This window comes from Bos indicus, chromosome 26 (genome assembly GCF_029378745.1).
Source record: "Bos indicus isolate NIAB-ARS_2022 breed Sahiwal x Tharparkar chromosome 26, NIAB-ARS_B.indTharparkar_mat_pri_1.0, whole genome shotgun sequence".
NCBI classification, from domain to species: domain Eukaryota; kingdom Metazoa; phylum Chordata; class Mammalia; order Artiodactyla; family Bovidae; genus Bos; species Bos indicus.
Window position 1 is genome coordinate 595,026 of NC_091785.1, and position 6,148 is coordinate 601,173.

General features: G+C 34.3%; 1 pseudogene; it reads right to left on the bottom strand.

Moving 5' to 3' along the window:
- Positions 1-4,009: 4,009 nt before the first annotated feature.
- Positions 4,010-4,900, bottom strand: LOC139179904 (olfactory receptor 10AG1-like; annotated as a pseudogene).
- Positions 4,901-6,148: the final 1,248 nt, after the last annotated feature.

Consider the following 6,148-nt stretch of genomic DNA (forward strand, 5'->3'; position numbering starts at 1 on the left):
ACAAACAATAAATGCTGGAGATGATGTGGAGAAAAGGGAACCCTCTTACACTGTTGGTGGGAATGCAAACTAGTACAGCCACTATGGAGAACAGTGTGGAGATTCCTTAAAAAACTGGAAATAGAACTGCCATACGACCCAGCAATCCCACTGCTGGGCATACATACTGAGGAAACCAGAATTGAAAGAGACACGTGTACCCCATTGTTCATCGCAGCACTGTTTATAATAGCCAGGACATGGAAGCAACCTAGATGCCCATCAGCAGATGAATGGATAAGAAAGCTGTGGTACATATACACAATGGAGTATTACTCAGCCATTAAAAAGAATACATTTGAATCAGTTCTAATGAGGTGGATGAAACTGGAGCCTATTATACAGAGTGAAGTAAGCCAGAAAGAAAAACACTAATACAATATACTAATGCATATATATGGAATTTATAAAGATGGTAACAATAACCCGGTATACGAGACAGCAAAAGAGACACAGATGTATAGAACAGTCTTTTGGACTCTGTGGGAGAGGGAGAGGGTGGGATGATTTTGGAGAATGGCATCAAAACATCTATACTATCATATATGAAATGAGTCGCCAGTCCAAGTTCGATGCACGATACTGGATGTTTGGGGCTCGTGCACTGGGACGACCCAGAGGGGTGGTACGGGGAGGAAGGAGGAGGGTTCAGGATGGGGAACACGTGTATACCTGTGGCGGATTCATGTTGATATAGGGCAAAACCAATACAATATTGTAAAGTAATAAAAAATAAAATTTAAAAAAAATTTTTTTAAAGTTCACTTTCTGTTTTGTGGGATAATTTTATTAGAAAATCATTCTAGTTTGATACATGTTTTATCCAGTTCTTTAAAGATGTGATCTGTTCTTCTGACCTAAATAGTTTCCAAATTGAATTCTGCATCAAACAAATCTCTCCCATTGTTATGGTATGTATTTCCCCCTCGTTACTTCTAGTTTTATCTTTTTTTTTTAAGTGTGTGTGCATGAAGGAGATATGTTTTGGGCTCTCTACCACATATCGCTGATGTCTTTATCAATCACGGCCTGAATTCTGCACTATTATAGTAAGGCATGCTATCCAGTAAAGTAAATCCTCTCATTTTACTGTTCTTCAGGAGTGCCTTGGTGATAATTGCTTGTCTTTATATACACAATTTAGAATCAGCCTAAGTCACACACACACTCCCCTGTACATCACCTCACCCACCCATACACCAAAGGAATTTTACTTTACTTCATGGAATTTCTGTATCATTGAATTGAATTATACCAGGGAAAAGTGACATCTTTTAAATATTGAGTTTTCCAGTACATAAAAGTGTTATTGCAATCCATTTATTTCCTTATTTTAAATTTCTCTCAAATTATTTTCTAGTTTACTAAATAAACTTCCTGCAAGGTTTTCATTTCCATTACTTTTAAAATTTTCATATCTTAGTTCCTATTTAAATAGTATTTTCAATGTCTATTTATTTTTGCTTTTCTATGTGGAAATAAGGGCTTCCCAGGTGGTCCTAGTGGTAAAGAACCTGCCTGCCAATGCAAGAGACATAACAGATGTGGGTTCCACCCCTAGATCAGGAGGATCCCCTGGAGAAGGAAATGGCTACCCTCTCCAGTATTCTTGCCTGTAGAATTCCATGGACAGAGGAGCTAGGCAGGCTATACAGTCCATAGGGTCACAGAGAATTGGACATGACTGAAGCGACTTAGCATGCACACACATATGAAAATGATTTGTGTTTGTTGATTCTGTATCCACTACACATGTTGAATTCATTTATTATGTCTAATAACTTCATTATAGATTATTAAATATTTTCCACATATTCATATATAACCTCTTCCAACAAATAGGTTAATAAAACCCTGGTGGCTCAGATGGTAAAGAATCTGCCTGCAATGTGGGAGAATCAAGCTTGATCCCATTGGGAAGATCTCCTGGAGAAGGAAATGGCTACCCTCTCCAGTATTCTTGCCTGGAGAGTTCCATGGACAGAGGAGCCTTGCAGGATACAGTCAATTGAGTCACAAAGAGTCAGACATGATTGAGTGACTAACACTTTACAATGTTCACATATGCATTTTATTCTCTCTCTCTCTCTCTCTTTTATCCCCCACTGTATAGGCTAGAATCTCTACTAAAATGTTGAATACAAACTAAGAGAAAAATCCCTTTCCTTGGTTCAAATTACAGGAGGACATGTTTTAATATTTTTTTATTTAATTTTGTTTGTTAGTCCTACTGTAGATATATATTTTTAAAATTACTTTAGTGTCATCCTTTACTGAAAGCATTCTTTAACTTCTTATTTCCCAAACTAAGTTAAATACCATTCTAATATCACAAGTTCAATGTGGATCATTTTACTATATGATTTATCTTATAATTTTATGCTAAATTACTTTATTATTTATCTAATAATAGTTTGTCCCTCTAGAATATGAAATTTAAGTGAAAACTGGGTTTTTCTTCTCTGTAATGCATCACTGTAACTACACAATATAGTTATGTGAAGCTTTTTTAGATACGAAAACAAAATCAGTCACCATATGAATTCTCTTTAGTAATGATAGTCAATGCTATATGGAAGAGAACAACCATGCAGCTGATCCCTGCCACAATACTGGACAATGCATGTGATACAATCAAATTATATTATTATAAACCATAAATTTTGGGTATAATTTGTTGTGCAGCAACAGAATATTGAAACAGAGGACTTCAAAATGGCTACAAAACCAACTTTTATATTTTACTTCCTTTAGTATTCTCAATGGGTAATTTGTAATAGCCACAGTTGTCATCTGTTATTGTCATCTGCATATTATCTCCTCTGAAATGATTGCTATAATTTTGGTGTGCCTTTTAGATCTCTTTTTTGATGACATGATACCTACTCAAAGAAGAGAACTAGCTGATAGATGAATTATGGTCTTATGAAAAATAATTTAAACACATAATATAATAAGAGAAAGACAGATTTAAAAAAAAAAAAAAAAACCTTCCTCAGATTGCATCACTTCCCAATCAGTTTGACTGAAAATGATCCAGTGTACTGTCCATAGTTCAATTCTTTCCATTTGAAGAAATACAAGATCTTTTTAATAGTAATTTCTTTTAGTTTAATATAGTGATTCTGTCTTATCAAGTATAATCCTTTACAACCAGGAAGACTTGGGAAAATAATGCATTTTTATTTTAATTTCAATTATATAATCGCCAAAAGAATTTTTTTTTTTTTTAAAAAGCAAGAGATCTTAGAGAATGGTTAACACTATATGGGCAGAAAAGGATTGATTTCCATACATCTTATATCTCTGAACAGCAAACATGAATTCATATTTTTTGCATTAGTAAAAATTAAGTTAACAAATTATCAAGATGCTAGTAGCATGATTTGGCTACATAAAACATATCTACAGAGAAGAATTCAGAAAGAAGCAAAGGGTAAAAATTCATTGCCACACTACAAAAATTTAAGGGTCATTATGCAGTTTTATATTTAATCTTTACAGAAGGATCAAATTGAAGTCATTGAAAGGTAAAATGTCTAAAGTTAAAAACACATAGATATTTAACAACTGTCCCCCAAACTTTTGCCATCTGTATTATCTAAAAACATCATGAAAAGGCAGGGGGTGGGGGAAGTGCATGATAGTTATATGAACAGGAAAGTACAAAAATATCTATGGTTTTAAGGGAAAAGGTAAGTGATACTATATTTTCTTTTAAAATTGCAAATCACCAGTAAATTTGTGGACTGAATATAATATCGCCTAAATACATAGTTTCTTATCAGCAAGACACCATAATATAATCCTGATATTTTAAAAATCCAGCATTAAACAATAAGGCCAGGAATGAATGAATATAATATATCTATTAATCATGTGGAAAGAGCAACCTATTTCTGATTATACAATGGCAAAATTAAATAGGAAAACAGAAAATGAGTTTAAATCAAGCAGCTAATGCTTTAAATTAAGGTAGCAGTTTTCTCAAGGCTGTCAAGACATCCTTGTTTATCAGTGTGTATATCAGGGTGTTAAACATCAGGGTGATAGTGTTATAGAAAAATGAGAGAAATTTGTCTGTTCTGAAGAATTTCTGGATTTAGGTCGTAAATATGTAACGATTGCAGATCCAAGTAATAAAGTCACAACCATGACATGAGATGAGCAGGTGGAGAAAGCCTTTGCTCTTCCTGTTGCCGATGGCAACTTCAGGATGGTGAAGGTGATTCTACTGTAGGAGCCAAGAATCAGCAGAAAAGGGACCATGACAAAAAGCACAGAAACCGTAAAGACCAACATCTCGTTCAGAATATTGTCCCCACAGGCCAGCTTCAGTACTGGGGGGATGTCACAGAAGTAATGATTGATTTGGTTGGACCTACAAAAGGACAGAGAGAAAATCTGGCACGTCTGCCCTACCTGAATTGGAATTCTAGTGATTCAGCAGGCAGCCACCAGCTGGACATGGGCCTTGTGGTTCATGACCAGAGGATAGTGCAGGGGGCTACAAATGGACTCATAGTGATCATAGGTCATCACTGTAAGAAGCAGGCACTCTATGTTTCCAAATATAAGGACAAAATTCATCTGTGTTGCACAAACAAGCAAAGAAATATGTCTTTTCTGAGTCCAGAGGTTTATGAGCATTCTAGGAAGAGTGGCAGACACATAACAGATTTCCAAGAAGGAAAAACTACTGAGGAAAAGTACATGGGAGTCTGGAGAGTCTGGTCTGTTTCTCTTTATGAGAATAATGATGCCCTTTCCCACCAGAGTTATCACAGAGATAAACAGAAACATCACAAAAAGAAATATTTGAGTTGGGAACTTCAGAAAATCCCAAAAGAACAAATTCCATCATTGAAGTGAGATTCACATTTGCTAGATATTTTTGAGGTTCCATATGTGAAAATAGTACAATTAGACATTTATCTTTTTGTTTTGTAATTCTATAAATTAAAGGGATTTAGAGGAATCATTAATAATACATAAGATTTCTATTCTCTATTAATGTCTAGTATTTTATATCCTGGACTCAACACAACTGTGGTCTAATGGAGACTATGTATGCTAAATTCTAAATATAAAAGCATAAGTTGCATTTTAAGGTTTAACTTGAAATAAAAGTGATCATTTTGAATCTGTTTGTGTTCAGAGCAAAATCTATCCATTTTACTTATAATAAAAAAGCAAAATTCTAAAGTAGAAATATTTGCATCCCACTTTCTCAGTGGTAAGGCACCACCAAATTCTGTAATGTATTTTTAAGGAATTTCCAAAGTCTTCCATTGGAACTTTCTCAAGCATAAAGCATGCCTTTCCTTCCATATTCTTCAATGATAGCTCTTACTTCTTGTGTGCATACTATATTTGACACCAATCTGGCTGCCTTTATCTACTAAAATAAGCAACATAGCCAACAGGCATTATAAAGCAGGAACTTTCATTTATCTTTTACAAGGATGCAGCTTATGTTTGACAGTGTTCTTGACTTATTGGTTGTTTAAGTAATAATGACAAACTTGAAGGAATTACACTGATGATATGATTTCTGAAACTGTGCCTGGTATATTTATTCTCAAATACCTAATGATGTGTCAGGGGTCACTTTCATTTAAAAATTATCATGCTAATAATATATCTAAGATGCAGCACATGAAAATTAAAACTGAAAAGTGTAAATTATTTAAAATATGGCTAATACACAGTTGTCAAAAGTATCAAAACCAGATAATATGTATATTTTAGCTAGTAGATAGGTGAGCAAGTATAGTTTCAGTTCAGTTCAGTTTGGTTCAGTCACTCATTCGTCTCTGACTCTTTGCGACCACATTAATCGCAGTACACCAGGCCTACCTGTCCATCACCAACTCCCAGAGTTCACTCAAACTCACATCCATCCAGTCAGTGATGCCATCCAGCCATCTCATCACTGACGTCCCCTTCTTCTCCTGACCCCAATCCCTCCAAGCATCAGTCTTTTTCAATGAGTCAACTCTTCATATATATATATATATAATAATTATAATCTTAAAATTATATAATTATATATTTAATAATTATAATATATTTGATATTATGATATACATAGATTACAATATTATAT